Below are 15,562 nucleotides of genomic sequence, written 5' to 3' on the forward strand. Positions count from 1 at the left end.
GCACCTGGGTGGCTCAGTTGGTTAAGCATCTGACTTCGGCTCAGGTCATGATCTCAGTCCATGAGATCAAGCCCTCCTGTGGAGCCTGCTTGGGATTCTCTCTCTCTGCCCCTCCTCTGCTCACGCTGTCTCTCTCTCTTTCTCAAAAATAAAACATTAAAACAAAATTAAAAAAGAAAAAGAGAGATGCATACCCACCAGAGAAACCAGACCCTTCCTGTTAGTGAGGCCACGACTCTTTGGTGGCCTAGTAAGAAATGCTGATCCAGTCCACTGTTCTGTCAAGACTATAACTTTGGGGCGCCTGGCTTGCTCAGTTGGTTAAGCATCTGACTCTTTGTTTTGGCGTAGGCATGATCTCGCAGTTCATGGGTTCCAGCCCCATGCTTGGGCTCTGTGCCAGTGGTGTGGAGGAGTCTGTTTGAGATTCTGTCTCTTTCCCTCTCTCTCTGCCCCTCCCCTGCTCATGCATTCTGTCTCTCTCTCTCTCGCTCACTCACTCACTCACAAAATAAATAAATAAGCTTTTTAAAAAATTTTGTAACTTCAAAAGCCTGGTGTGGTAGAGTCCACATCGGTTGGGAATGGGATATTGAGTGAGCCCTTTGCAGTATCTGGCACGCGTGGCTAACTGTGTCCTTCAGCCTGAAGGCTACTTCCCCAATCGAGTGTTTGTGATTCTTCCCTACAGACTCAGTCTCTTTCCTGTGTGTTTCCACTGCAGTCCGTACTTCCTAGCATTGTGTTTATCAGCTTTCTCGCTTCTGCCTGCTTAATGTGTCCTGTGCTGGGCTTTACATTCCGTGTAGTCATGTGCTGTTGTGGTTTACTCACCATTCAATCCACAGTGCTGCTTAACACACAGTGAGTGCTTCACAACGTAAATGTTTCAGTTATTGACATGGCTACTAGAGCCGCCACATAAATACAAGATAGGCCCTTTTTGGGTTGCCAGAGGTAAACATGCCTGCGGGTGTCTCAGAACTGTGCCTAACAGGCCTTGCAGAACTGAAAACTTGGGTCACAGTGCACAGGCAGGTGTCGCTCAGGGTGGGTGGAATGACAGTGGGAATGCGGGATAGCTCAAGGAGCCCGGTCGCTGCCCTGTGGCCTGGCCCCCATCTTCTGCGGGGCTGATGCCTCTCTAATCCCTTCTCAGCGGCTTGGCTCCTGCTTACCACCTTCTGTGTTGTCCCTCCTGTGTGCGTCACTTACCCGTCTTACCTGTAGCTCACGTTCGGCCTTCCCAGCGGAGGGGACCTGTGGGCACAACTACCAGGTGACCTCTTCAGCTTCTGGCTGTTTTGAAGGTGTTTGCCTCAACGTGGCATCAGTTGCCAATTTGTTTATCTGTCGCTGTGCCCCGGGCGTCCAGATCATGTGCTGTAAAACACGGCGGCCTGTGCTTCAGGCCACCTGCGGCAGCTTTTCCAGGAGGACCCTATGTATGTAAGAGAGAAGTATTTACCATCACAGGAAGGTGTCTGTAACACACATTCCTAAGTGGTCAGCACAGACTCTAAAACAGTATTTGCTACGTAAAACCGTTCAGTGGAAGAGAAATGTGTGTGTCTATTTGTGTAGAGAAAATGAGTAACACTGCTCGCACATTCACTGTGTTGCCTCATTTAATCCTCTCCAGACTCTCTGAGACAGGAGCCGTTACTGTCTTCGTTTTACAGGTGAGGAAAAACAGGTTCGGTGAGATTAAGTCCAAACAAATTGTGCCCAGCTAAGTGTGTTCAGGGTAAGACTTGAATCCAGAGCGTCTGGTCTTCGCACCCTTGCTCCTCTGATACCATGCTCCTTGAGACTGCCTACCAGAATTTCACAGCAGTTGTCTGGGTTAGCTCATGAGTTATCAAGTTTTTCCACAGAACGTATATTTATTTTATTACCAGGAGAATTTCCTAGATAAACATGAATGGAGTGAAATTATTAAGTCTGTCATGGCGTCATCAGGCCAAGGTACCAGTAACCTCAACCTCTTCGGAAGCTTTGTTTAACCGAGTTTAAAGATTTCAGCACGTTGGCTGAATTTCAGAAACCGATAAATCTGTAGCATTTGAGACCTTAGCAGTCACATTTAGAGGGCTAAACTATTCCCTTTTGGAAACTGGCCTCCGTTTTTTAGCTGCATATAGTCAGAATCCTATTACAGTGACCCGTCCGAGGGCGAGCAGGCTAAGGCTTTCTCCCAGGGCTAGAAGGGGGCCCAGGCAACTGGATGTGTCTAGCCCAGGGCCACAGAGGCTCGTGGGAGCCGGCCACGTGACACCCTCTGTAATAAAAAAGAAAAGCACCTCTTTGTGTAGTTTTCAGAGCTATTGAATTAGCTATTGCTAATTCAAAAGGAAAGGTAAACCTTTTGGCCGACAGGAAAGACGGAGAGAAACTGGATCTGAAACCGTGCTGTCTTCTGTTCGTCTGTTACATTCCCCATTCTCACCTCAGGTGCACCAAGAGCCTTATCACAGAGGCAAAGAACATCAGAAAACAGAATCAGGAGAAAAGTATGTGTACGTGCACACTTGCAACTGCGTCCTTCTCCAGGATGACAAAGATGGGTGCCTTCTGCCTTTAGGGAAGCGTAGTCAGTGGTGGCACTTGGAAATACGTGGCCAGATGCCAGGCCCTTTTATCTGCGGCTTCGCATCTGGACATGGCCTGTATCCTCTATAGCTTTAAAAAAAATGTAGCTTGTTCCCTCACTTCCTCACTTGAGGCCTAATAGCACACTTTTCTGCCACTCCTCCAGCTCTTCCCACCTGCTGTCTTGCCACATGGACCCACCGTCTTGGAAATTCCTTTAGATTAGTTCATGATGTTGTCTTCTACTTCCCTGCACCTCTTGCCGTCCTTTCGCAAGGTTTTTTTTTGTTTTTGTTTTTGCTTTTTTTTTTATTTCTAGGAGAGAGAGAGACAGCGTGAGCAGGGGAGGGTCAGAGAGAGAGGGTGATACAGACTCTGAAATAGGCTCCAAGCTCTGAGCTGGCAGTCAGCACAGAGCCCGACGCGGGGCTTGAACCCACGAACCGCGAGATCATGACCTAAGCGAAAGTCGGACGCTTAACCGACTAAGCCACCCAGGCGCCCCACCTTTCACAAGTTTTTAATACACTGTACAGAAAGTAAAAATTTCACCACGTGTTTGGCTTAATTCACCTTCATCGAGGAGAGCTTTTTTGAGCAGCTGGGTGCCATTACGTAGTGTCAAGGATCATGGTGCCTCAGGAGTGCCCAGGTGCTTTGTAGGTACCTCTAGCCTTGGCGAGCTTGCACCGTCCCGTCCAGATCTCTTGTATCCTTTCTTGACCTCTTTTGTATTTTCAGATAAGAGCATGGAAAATGCTGTGTGAACTTTATTTCAAAAATCTATATTGGGGTGACTGGGTGGCTCAGTAGGTTGAGTGTCTGACTTAGGCTCAGGTTATAATCTCACAGTTTGTGAGTTTGAGCCCTGTATCGGGCTCTGTGCTGTTAGTGCAGAGCCTGCTTCAGATCCTCCATCTCCCTCTCTCTCTCTGCCCCTCTTCACTCACGCTCTCTCTCTCTCTCTCTCTCTCTCTCTCAAAAATAAAGAAAACCTTTAAGAAAAAAAAAAAAGAAAAAATCTGTATCATCTCTTGGTGACTGAGTAATTCAGTCGGTTAAGCATTTGACTCTTGATTTTGGCTCAGGTCATGACCTCACCGATGTGAGACTGAGCCTCCCATAGGGCTCCGTGCTGAGTGTGGAGCCTGTTTAAGATTCTCTCTTTCTTGGAGCACCTAGGTGGTTCATTTGAGTGTCCGACTCTTGGTTTCCGCTCAGGTCATGATCTCACGACTTGGGAGTTCAAGCCCTGTCTCTGGCTCTGTGCTGACAGCGAGGAGCCTGCTTGGAATCCTTTGTCTCCCTCTCTCTGCCCTCTCCTGCCCTCTCTCTCTCTCTTTCTCTCTCTCTCAAAATAACTAAACACTTAAAAAAAAAAAAGATTCTCTCTGTCGCTCTACCCTTCTCCCCTGCCCACATGCTCTCTCTCTCTCTAAAATGGGGAAAAATCTATATCCTCTTACGCACTTCTTGTACTGTGTGTTCCCTGTGCCTGCAGACTATGGCGGCACTCTCTAATATGTGTGTCATAGCAGCCGGGGAGCTCCATGTGGGATCTCAGAACCGTCTCTAGCAGGGAAGGCATAATTTCATGTCTCTTGTTAACGTTTTGGAAACAATTTTTAAAAAGCCTATAACTACTTGGGAATAGTTTAAGATACTATTTTGTCAAGCTTTTTTTTTTTTTCCTAAAGGTCGTAAGTGTTGGACTCTGGAGTGGAGAAAAACGGGAAGGCTCTGTGTGACTGTGTTGAATTTTCACCTTTATTTTTTGGCCCCATCCTGAACAGTTGTGAATGAAAGGTGGGGATAGGGTATCTCAGAATTTATTAGAGAAATAGCATGGTTCTCTTTAAATCCCAAACTTTAATCACAATATATATAACATCATACCATAAGAATATTTTTAATCAGTTTAACATGATAGGTAAAAGATGGGGAAGTAATATTATAAACCAGGGGCCCTAAGGGGTCAACACGGAGGGTAGACAACATAGACAAGCAATTGGCGGTGGATGTAGCTCTAACAAGGTGGGGAGAGCCCGCCCTGGTCAGGAGGGCGTGCCTGCCAGGCCTAGCCATTAGCTGCCATGTGGCAGTCGAGACCCAGTGTGGTTCTGACGTTTCAAGAAAAGCTTGAAAGCTAGATTCTCATGTGAGAGCCCCTGGTCTTTCAATATAGGAAACTAAGTTTTAAAAATTGTTTCCAAAATGTTAATCAGGTGCTCACTTCAGCAGCACAAATAGCAAAATGTTAATCAAAATAATACATGCCTATGCCTATGGATTAAGACAACAGCCATGATAACACTAAAAGGCCCATAATTGAGGCGCCTGGGTGGCTCAGTTGATTAAGCGTCCAACTTTGGCTCAGGTCATGATCTCACGGTTCGTGGGTTCGAGCCCCATGTCGGGTCTGTGCTGATAGTTCGGAGCCTGGAGCCTGTTTCAGATAATGTCTCCCTCTCTCTCTACTCCTCTCCTGCTTATGCTCATGCTCTGTCTCTGTCTCTCAAAAAGAAGCAAACATTAAAAAAAAATTTTTTTTAAGGTCCATAATTGAAAATCAACCAGAAGATGTGTTCCTAGTGAGGTGAGCAAGCTGTATTTCAGATTTTTACATTACTTTCAAATGTGAAGTGACAAGCTCCATCCTCTCAGAAAAAGACTTTCAATTTTTAGTCTCCTAAGTGGTAGATGAAAGCAAATAAAGGCCTTTAACCTTAGCAGTATTTTTCACTGTTTAATAGAAACATTAATCTGAGAACATACATACAGCTGTAAATTACTGTAAATCAAGAGAGACCATAAATCAACCTAATTTCTTTGTTGAAAAGCAGGTTTTATTTAGATACCGTGACCCGATTTCCATGATTTAATGTTTAAGAAATTTAAAATTACATGAATATGAGTTATTAATAGCAAGGTACATGTATGGCTACATGCACCTACAGATTTACCTTAAAAATAGGTACAAAAATAGGCAAAGAATTTTTCTATGTATTTGAACTGTTTCAAAATAAAAAGTTGGGCAGCAGATAGACAAAGTGCTTATTATGTGCCAGCTATATCCAGATCTCAGGGAGGAGACTATGAAGTTCAACAGTATGATGGATCCCACTTTCTTTAAGGCAGATTGTGTTTTTGTAAGTACTACCAAGTTTTTATTTTTACTTGGAAAGGATATTTTTAGCTCCTTTGGTCACAGCCTTATAAAATGGAAGAATCATCGTGTCTCTTGAAACATCTTATTTTGGTAGTTCATTCCTTTTATTTATGTATTTATTTAAAAAAAATTTTTAATGTTTTATTTATTTCTGAGAGAGAAAGCATGAACAGGGGCGGGTCAGAGAGAGAGGGAGATACAGAATCCGAAACAGGCTCCAGGCCCTGAGCTGGCTCTCAGCACAGAGCCTGACACGGCGCTCGAACCCACGAACCGTGAGATCATGACCTGAGCCGAAGTCGGGTGCTTAACCAACTGAGCCACCAGGCGCCCCGGCAGTTAATTCCTTTTAAGGAATTTAATAGGAAATGTGGTTCGGTGATTAAAAAAAAAACAATTTCAGGAAAGCCTTTGTTTACCTAACGGGGGACACACATTTTCATGTGTGGAAGCATCTTTACTCTGACCTCCTAAGAAAGCATGTAAACAAAAGTACAGCAAAGGAAGAGCTTTTCCTTAGAGCAGCTAATTTTGAACGTAGAAAACGAACAGAGAAAGCCCTGCCTTGGCACGCAGGCCTGCGTGAGGCCAGTTCATGTGAGAGGACAGAGTGAATCCCGCGGGTCGCTGGCAGAGGCCCGTAGGTAAATCCGCATCCAATCTCCTGTTTTTGGCAGCCGAGAACTTGGAAAGGGCCCTTCCTCTCAGTTACAGTTCAGGGATGAAAGGAGACCTTGGCACAGCCGCCGCCGCAGCGGGGGGCCGGGCCGGGCGCGCTGTGCTAATCCTCGTGCTCGCCTTCTGCTCGGGGCTCACGTGGCCCGGAGTGTAATTCCACTCTGGCCCCAGAGCTAGGAGGCCGCTCTCTCCTTTCGTGGGAGGGCATCTCTCCACCGTTCCCAAATGGGAAAAGGCTTCTCCTGGGTGCCTTCCATGGGTACTTGTAGAGTCCAGTTTAAAATGATGGACAGTTGTTCGTGACCATCATTTTGGCTTTTGCAAAAATACTGGATGCTTACAGCTTTATGACAAGCAGTCCTCCAAGTGTTCCTACACGTTTGTGCCAGTGAGCCTTTTAATATAAATATATATGCGCTTTTGGCTGGAATTTCCATTAGGGTAGTTTGTAAAATTTTTAAAACTTAAAAATAGAAACAGTATAATCTGAACAGTGCTCTTAATCTGAGGGCTTTTCGGTGCACTTGTAGCACTTCGTGAAGTGGTTCACGTGGCCAGTTTGATCAGTTGATTAAGCTAGTAACTTAGAATAGCTCACCATTCTTGTGATTATAGAAATAATTCACAGGGGTGCCAGAGTGGCTTAGTCGATTGTTAACGGTTCAGGTCATGATCCCAGGGTTGTAGGATCGAGCCCTGAGTCAAGCTCCACACTGAGCGTGGAGCCTGCTTAAGATTCTTACTCTCTCCTTCTGCCCCTTCCCCACTCGCACGTGGTGTGTGTGTGTGTGTGTGTGTATGTATGTTCCTAGCAGAATGAAAATCCAGAAGGCACAGAGAAGACAGTATATTAACATAATTCCATGGCTGACTATATTTTCCCCAACATTTTAATCATAAAATTTTTCACATATACAAGAAAAAATTTAAATAGTAAAACAAACACTGTATACCTTCTTCTGGATGTAGTATGTTAGCTTTTTGCATATTTGCTTTATCTCTATATGTACTTTCTTGGCTCTGCCATTTGTAAAGAAGTTATACCTATCATGCCAGGTCACCTCTAAATTCCATTCTTTAACGTGCATCTTTTTAGAATAAAGCCACTTCACTACATCACCACATCCCTTTGTCACACTTAAGAAAATTCATAATTCCATAATGCCATTAAACTTTTTTTACAATGCTTATTTATTTTTGAGAGACAGCACAAACTGGGGAGGGGCAGAGAAAGAGGGAGACCCAGAATCTGAAGCAGGCTCCAGGCTCCACGCTCTCAGCACAGAGCCCAATGTGGGGCTTGAACTCATGAACCATGAAATCATGACCTGAGCCGAAGTCAGACACGTAACCAACTGAGCCACCTAGGCGCTCCCCATACTATCATTTAATACTCCATATTCATGTGTCCCTAGTTATCATGAAATGTCTGCTGGATCTGTTTCCTCACCAGGACCTAATCTAGGTTCACGTGTTACAATTGATTGTATGTTTTTTTTAAGGCTATTCTGTCATAGAATCATAATTCCAGCTTTTCCATTGCTCCATGCTCCATGATACTGACTTTTTTAAAAAGAGCCCCAGGTAGTTGTCTAATAGCAGGTCTCACGTTCTGGGTTTTGTTTGATTATTTTTTCTTGGTGTCCTTTAACTTGCTTCCTTACCTGCCCTATTTCTAGCAACTTTGTTTAGAGTGGTGCTGTCCAGTAGAACATTCTGAAGTTCTGTATATGTACAGTCCAGTATTGCAGCCACTAGCCATATATGGCTGTTTAAATTAATTAAAATCAAAACTTTAAATTCATTTCTTTAGTCACACTATCTGCATTTCAAGTGCTGCTTAACTGCATGGCTGTATGTAAATAATGGCCACTGTATTGAACAGCACAGGACTAGAGGCTTGATTCGATGTAGGACCAACATTTTTTGATAGGTTGCTGCACATTTTGATAGGTGATGCTGTGTGTTTCCTAATATTTAACGTCAGGAGGCGCATGTCAGGTTGCCTTGCCATTAGTGATAAAATGTTCCATCAGCTCATTACTGACAGATCTCTCCCTTGTAGAAGTGCATTTCTGCCCAGGCAGCAGAATTGGTTAGCAATCTGTTGAGTAGTGCTTCCACACTATGAATAGCCTGCCTCTCAACAGTCTTTCAGCTAGGAGTTTTAGCCTCTACTGATGATCTTTACCGTATAGGGCCTTTCTTTCTTTCTTTCTTCTTTTTTTTTTAATGTTTTATTTATTTCTGAGAGACGGAGCGTGAGCAGGGGAGGGTCAGAGGGAGGGAGACACAGAATCCAAAGCAGGCTCCAGGCTTTGAGCTGTCAGCACAGAGCCTGCCTCAGGGCTCAAACCCACAAACAGTGAGATCATGACCTGAGCCATAGTTGGACGCTTAACCGACTGAGCCACCCAGGCACCCCAAGATCCTTTCAATAGAGACTGAAATATAGTGATTTTCTACAACTTTTTTTAATTAGCTCAATTCTTCTGTAAGAGAAAGCTCTTTTACTTGTTCCCCTTTCATGCTTTTTGTCTTCCCTTTTTTTCCCTTATTTTAAAGTTTGTTTATTTTTGAAAGGAAGGGGCAGCGAAGAGGAGGAGAGAATCCCAAGCAGGCTCCTCGCTGTCAGCACAGAGCCCAACAAGGGGCTCGATCTCATGAACCAAGAGATCATGACCTGTGCTGAAATCAAGAGTCAGGTTTATAACTAACTGGGCCACCCATGTACCCCTTTTTTTTTTACTTATTTTAAATACCCCTCAGGGCTCATGGATCTTAATTTTTTTTTCACTGTATTACAATCAGTTATAGGCTTTATTCTCTTTGTCTTAAATTTGGCCAGGGTGTGCCCTTTCAGATAGCCTCCTATGTACTTAAAAAATTTTTTTTAATGTTTGTTTATTTTTTGTCAGAGAAAGAGAGATAGAGTGTGGGCAGGGAAGGGGCAGAGAGAGAGGGAGGCACAGAATCCTAAGCAAGTTCCAGGCTGTGAGCTGTCAGCACAGAGCCTGATGTGGGGCTTGAACTCACAAACTGTGAGATCCTGACCTCAGCCAAAGTCCAATGCTCAACTGACTGAACCACCCAGGTGTCCCCATATGTATTTTTGACATAAACTTTTCATACTTTGAGTACTTCCTTGCTCTGTAATGCAGTAAAGTTACTCCAAGTTCACCTTGAATCTTCCTGTCCCAGACCTGTTGTCCGCTACTTCTCCAGAGAGTTTCCTTTTAGTAGAGAATGTTATTTAGAAACCAAGGTTGGTGCTTGGTGTGCTTACTGATGCTGGGATGTCATTGCTCCTAGGCCCTTCTAATACTCAGTAATAGAAAGCACATTAAGAAGGAAAAATCATGGGGCAAATGGGTGGCTCTGTTGAGCATCTGACTTTGGCTCAGATAATGATGTCACAGTTTGTGAATTTGAGCCCTACATCAGGCTAGCTGCTGTCAGTGCAGAGCCCGCTTCAGATCCTCTGTTCCCCCTTCTCTGCCCCTCCCCCACTTGCGCTCTGCCAAAATAAGAATGACAAAAAAAGAAAAATCATGATTTCATCTTAGTATTTCCACTTCAAAGTTAACATTACAAGGTTTTTTTTTTTCTTGTATTTGTATCTCTTTTACTCTCAAGATACTGGTTTTCAATAACAGTATTCTAATAATATTGTTATTGGTTTCTAATAACATTATTTGCATTATTATATTATAAATGATATGAATGTTTTTGTGTCATTGATCCTTTCAGGAAAGGTGTTATGAACCCAACAATTTAAGCTCATAATATTCTAAGCTATTTAATGTGAACCTGTTGATTTTAGGGAGGGGTACTCTTCGGGGTAGAATTAGCCTCTAGTGCTAATTTGGATTGTTTAGAGATTATATCTGGGTTGGTTTGAATTGGTCATCAATAACAAGATAGTATTAAAGAGGAAGTATTGGCACCAGCAGGGAGGAATCACTTATCTTTGTAAACCTGGTATAGTTTGATTTACATGAGGGACAATATACCTAATACACCCTTCTTTACCCCATTTGGGGACCACTTCAGGCATAGATACGGTAAAATAAGTTGGGAAGTATGACCTAAGAACTGGGTGGGGGGAGGGGTTGTATTGCTTCTGTATAGATTTTCAGTCTGTAGGTGTCCTTGATTGATTGTGTGCGTCGATGAGGCCATAGGCATGATGTATGGCGTATGCTTGTAGGCTGGTATAGCTAACCATTCTCTACCTGTGCTCCTATATTTACAGATGATTGTTTAGATTGGAGCGGTTCTCAACCTTGTCAGTTGGATTCTAGGCTCAGATAGTTAAAAGCAGGTTTTCCACCCACATAAGTGTTAGGCAGAAGTTTGAAAAGTTATACAGGATATAGCATTGTTGGGTGAGTCCCAACAGAATATCCAGCACTTCTGGTCCCTTCCTCCTAATTGCCAGTTGTGCCCTCCACTCATCATGGCAGCTACACTCATACATTTCCACAGTGCCCTTGGGAACAGTCGCACTTGTAGAAAAACTCTCATTTGAATGATCTGAGAGTTCCTTTTGTCCTCCAGATCCTGGTTGCTTAGTTACTCATGCTTAATTGGAAACAGTTGTCAGCCTCCTGCTGTGGCCTCGGTTAGGCTAGGGGCTAGTGTCCTGAATGTGCCAGATGATGTAGATGGAAAGAACAGGTCATGAGTACAACAGGATGGTGGAGAACCTTCACAGCCTGGCAGAGGAGTTCATAGTCTAGAAGGTTATAAGACGTGGATACCTTGATGAATATGTAGTACTGCTCAGTGACCTGCAGACTCATGGAATGAAGAGGGAATGATAGTGATTGAAGAAAAGTTGTTCTTTCCTGGGTTTTCCCACTTTTTAAAAAAAAAAATTTTTTTTTAATGATTTATTTATTTCAGAGAGAGAGGGAGAAACAGAATCCAAAACAGCCTCCAGGCTCTGAGCTAGCTGTCAGCACAGAGCCCAATGTGGGGCTCAAACCCACAAACCGTGAGATCATGACCTGACCCAAAGTCGGACACTTAACCGACTGAACCACCCAGGCGCCCCGGGTTTTCCCACTTTGAAGTGGAGAGGAAGTGATAAGTGAAAAAATACATATATTTCATCTCTCTAGTCATCAGATAAATGCTAGTTAAAATAAGCTGGTATCTTGCTCCTATCGAATTAGCCAAGACTTAAAAACTGAATTCTATCCATGATGATGAAAGGCAGCACATATTAAATGCCTTAAAAATGTCTCTACTGGGGGCGCCTGGGTGGCTTAGTCGGTTGAGTGTCCGGCTTCAACTCAGGTCATGATCTCACAGTTTGTGGGTTCGAGCCCCGTGTCGGGCTCTGTGCTGACAGCTAGCTCAGAGCTTGGAGCCTGCTTCAGATTCTGTGTCTCCCTCTCTCTCTGACCCTCTCCTGCTCACGCTCTGTCTCTCTCTGTCTCAAAAATAAAGTATAAAAAATTTAAGAAAAATGTCTCTACTGTTTGGGACACTGTACACCAGTCACTTTCCATTTCAGGGCATGCCACACATCTGACATAAGGCATGTGACTCCCTTCCGGGAGAAAGCTTGCCTTGCCCCTTGCTACTTGGGCAAACTTCTTTGAGTTTTCAGTGCAGTCACTTCATTTTATGGAAGCTCTCATGACTTTCCAGGCTAGCACGTAGGTGCTCTGCCCCTCATCCCATTGTAATGTAAGTTTCAAGTATGTTTTCCTGTGTATTCTTATTCAGGGTGGACATTTTGAAAAACAAAAAAGTAAAGGGAACAGATTTAAAAGTTTTCTGCTCCCCACTAATAACATTCTGGTGTATTTTAACTTCTTTGTTTTTGCTTGTCAGCCTTCTAAGTTGACTAAGCTTCTCAATGGTATCCTCGCATATTGGCCATGAAGTGAACTGGGGGTTCTTAAGCAGTATGGAAAAAAAAGAGGAGTCAGGGATTTTTCTAACTTTTTTTTTTTTGCTGTCATTTCTGTTTTCCCACCTCTTCTCCCTTCTCTCTTACCACAGGCTTGGAGACCTTGACCAAATCTTATGACTAACTTTTGGTGCCTTTTGGTTCATATTTGAGCCCAGCATTTTCGCTTTTAAGTATCTGTAGAGAAATGCTTAGTCATGGGCACAAAGAAAGCATGTACAAGAGATTTATTACCAGCTTTAAAGTATAATAGGAAAAACTCAAAGCAATCTAAGTGCCCATCAGTAGGAGAATGATTACCTCAGTTGTGGCATATTCATATTTTGTATTATCGTCCAGCAGTTTAATAAAGGAAATCTACATACCCTAATGTGGAGCGGTCTCAGAGACATTTTAGTGAACTGAAATAGCGAGTATGGTTGATTTATGTATAGTAAAATGTCCTGGGGGCGCCTGGTTGGCTCAGTTGGTTAAGTGTCCAACTCTTGATTTCAGCTCAGGTTATGATCTCACGGTTCATGGGCTTGAGCTCCCCATTGGAGCACCGATAGCACAGAGCCTGCTTGGGATTCTCTTTCTCTGCCCCTCTCTTGCTCACACGCACACATTGTCTCTCTAAATAAATAAATAAACTTAAATAAAATGTCCTAAAGCATTTGTATGTGTGTATATATATGTGTATATTTATATCTGTATGTATGTATATAGGTATGTAAATACCTAGAATGGAGTCCGGAAAGAAAACCACTAAACTGATTACCTGTGGTTGGGGGTGGGGGAGGTGTGACCAGAAGGAAGCCAATGGGAAATTGTGCTTCCTCTAAACTTTATTGTTGTTTTGTTTTGTTTTGTTTTTACAACCCCATCACTTTTTCCAGAGTCTGGACAGAAATGTGAAGCAGTTGTAAAAAGTCAGTATTTAAAGTGCTTACCAGTATAGCCACAATCCCCCATGGAATTCTAAAGGGATATATTTAAGCTCAGAAAGGTTAAAATTAGACTTGCAGAAATTCTGTCCTGTAGTGTCTTGTCCTTGGGTGCGAGAAAGTGAAAGCGAAGCCATCTCTGGCGACAGGACCTGCAGAACTTGAGTTAGCTGTTAGTTTTAGTGTTTGATGCAGGCTTAGTTTTAGCTTTGCCATCCGATCTTACTGTTTTTTGGATTTGTTTAGATTTGAATTAAAATGATTGGTGAAGATAAGGTGTTTGAGAAAGGGATGATTCACATGGAGAACATTTAGACAGTTTGCCATTTGCAGACGACCAGATTAATCTTGAGAGGAGTCAGACTAGAAGTGATCCATGAAAAACATCAGATGTACTCATCAGCCTGAGAACTAAAGGTTATTGTTGTCAGATATATTTATGTGAGCTCTCTTGTTGGTTATGCGAACAAGTATGACTTTAGAAACCGTGTTATTATTGCTGCCTAACAAAACCTGAAACAAGACTAATCACATTACCTGCTAGTTTCTGTGAGACATGAATTCAGACGAGGCACAGCAGTGACATCTTGTCCGTGATGACTGGGGCCTGAGCTAGAAGAGCAAAGGAGAATATGTTGGGGGAAAAAGTCCTGAGGATCTTTTTCTACCAGGCCTCCAGGACTCCATACTTGCTGATTTTTCTCCTGCGGCAGTGTCTTTGCTGATTCCTCCCTTAAGTTTGAATGTCCTGGAGTAGTCCTGTGTCTTTTCTTTCCTTGTCTGTCTTTTCATCTACTCCTTTTTTGTTTCTTTGTTTTATTTATTTCTGAGAGCGAGACAGCATGAGCAGAGGAGGGTCAGAGAGAGAGGGAGACACAGAATCCGAAGCAGGCTCCAGGCTCTGAGCTGGCTGTCAGCACAGAGCCCAACACGGGGCTCGAACCCACGAACCGTGAGATCATGACCTGAGCCGAAGTCGGACGCTTAACCAACTGAGCCACTCAGGCACCCCTCCATCTACTCCTTGGTGATCTGACCCAGTCTCAAGGTTTTGAATATGGTACGCGAGTAGTTGGGTCAGTGGGTAGGTGGGTAGATGGATGACCTATTCATCCTAAACCAGAGCTCTCCTTAACCTGGCTACTTAGTATTTCTATTCGGTTGTCCAGTTGGCCACTGGAACTTAATATATAGGAAGTTAAAACTGTGATTCCAGTACCTTCTCCCAAACTTGCTCCTTCAGCAGTCTTCCCCATCTCAGTAAATCTTAACTCCCTCCTTTCAGTTGCTTAAGCCAAAAAACTAAGAGTTTTCCTTGATTTCTTTCATTTCTTGCACCCAGTATTCCGTTTATCAGCCAATCCTGTTGACCCTACCTCCAGAATACATGTGTACTCAGAATCCAACCACTTCTTACCACCTCTGTCACCACCACCTTGGTCCACGTCACTGTCACCTCCTTCAGTTTTTACTTCCTTCAGTCTCCTTTCAACACTACTGGTCAAATGATCCTGTTAAATGAAACCAGATTGCAACATATCACGTCACTTCCTAAGCTGAAGCCCTTAGAGTGGCCTATGATCTGGCTTCCTCTGTGACCTCATCTCTCACTTCTCTCTTGCTCCCTGTGCTCCACCCATACTAGTAGCCCCCTACCTGCTCCTCTACAGCCAGGCCCTTTTCCCCCCAGGGCCTTTGAATTTTTTTTTTTAATGTTTATTTAGTTTTGAGACAGAGAGACAGAGCATGAGCAGGGGAGGAGCAGAGAGAGAGACACACACAGAATCCAAAGCAGGCCCCAGGCTCTGAGCTGTCAGCACAGAGCCCAATGCGGGGCTTGAATCCACGAACTGTGAGATCATGACCTGAGCTGAAGTCGGACGCTTAACCGACTGAGCCACCCAGGCGCACCTCCCCTCAGGGCCTTTGTACTTGCTGTTTCTTCGGCATAATCACCATGGTCTTGACACAGTCTCTAGATACTGAATCTGGAGGAGAGGAACCATCCTGCTGGCTTTTCCATATGGGTTATATGTATGGTAATTGCCTTTTATTGGTGATGAAATATCATGTTATTAAGAATGGGAAATAACAGTTTCAAAAAAGATATAATCTGTACTGTAAGTAGCAGATCCATGCATTTATATCTGCCGTTTTTCCATCCATCCACCTGCCGCCGTTCTTACTCATCTAGATCTTGCCACACTGAATCGTCCTGTCCTTCAGATGCGGTGGCAGTTATTGGAAGATCCCTTGAATGCCTCTAAAATG

At 43.7% G+C, this 15,562-nt stretch overlaps 1 protein-coding gene and 1 long non-coding RNA gene across 2 annotated transcripts in view; one reads left to right on the plus strand and one right to left on the minus strand.

The window, feature by feature from the left end:
- Window positions 1-15,562, plus strand: part of NUDT3 (nudix hydrolase 3) — a 105,422-nt gene that overhangs the window by 54,939 nt on the left and 34,921 nt on the right. The gene's annotated exons all lie outside the window — the stretch shown is intronic.
- On the minus strand, window positions 566-14,772 carry LOC144223965 (uncharacterized). Its single transcript, XR_013332883.1, has 3 exons — window positions 14,709-14,772; window positions 13,829-13,903; window positions 566-1,441 (listed from the first exon to the last, which is right to left on the minus strand). It is a non-coding gene; the product is annotated as an uncharacterized LOC144223965 (long non-coding RNA).

This window comes from Crocuta crocuta, unplaced genomic scaffold, assembly GCF_008692635.1.
Source record: "Crocuta crocuta isolate KB4526 unplaced genomic scaffold, BGI_CrCroc_1.0 scaffold132, whole genome shotgun sequence".
In the NCBI taxonomy this organism is placed as follows: domain Eukaryota; kingdom Metazoa; phylum Chordata; class Mammalia; order Carnivora; family Hyaenidae; genus Crocuta; species Crocuta crocuta.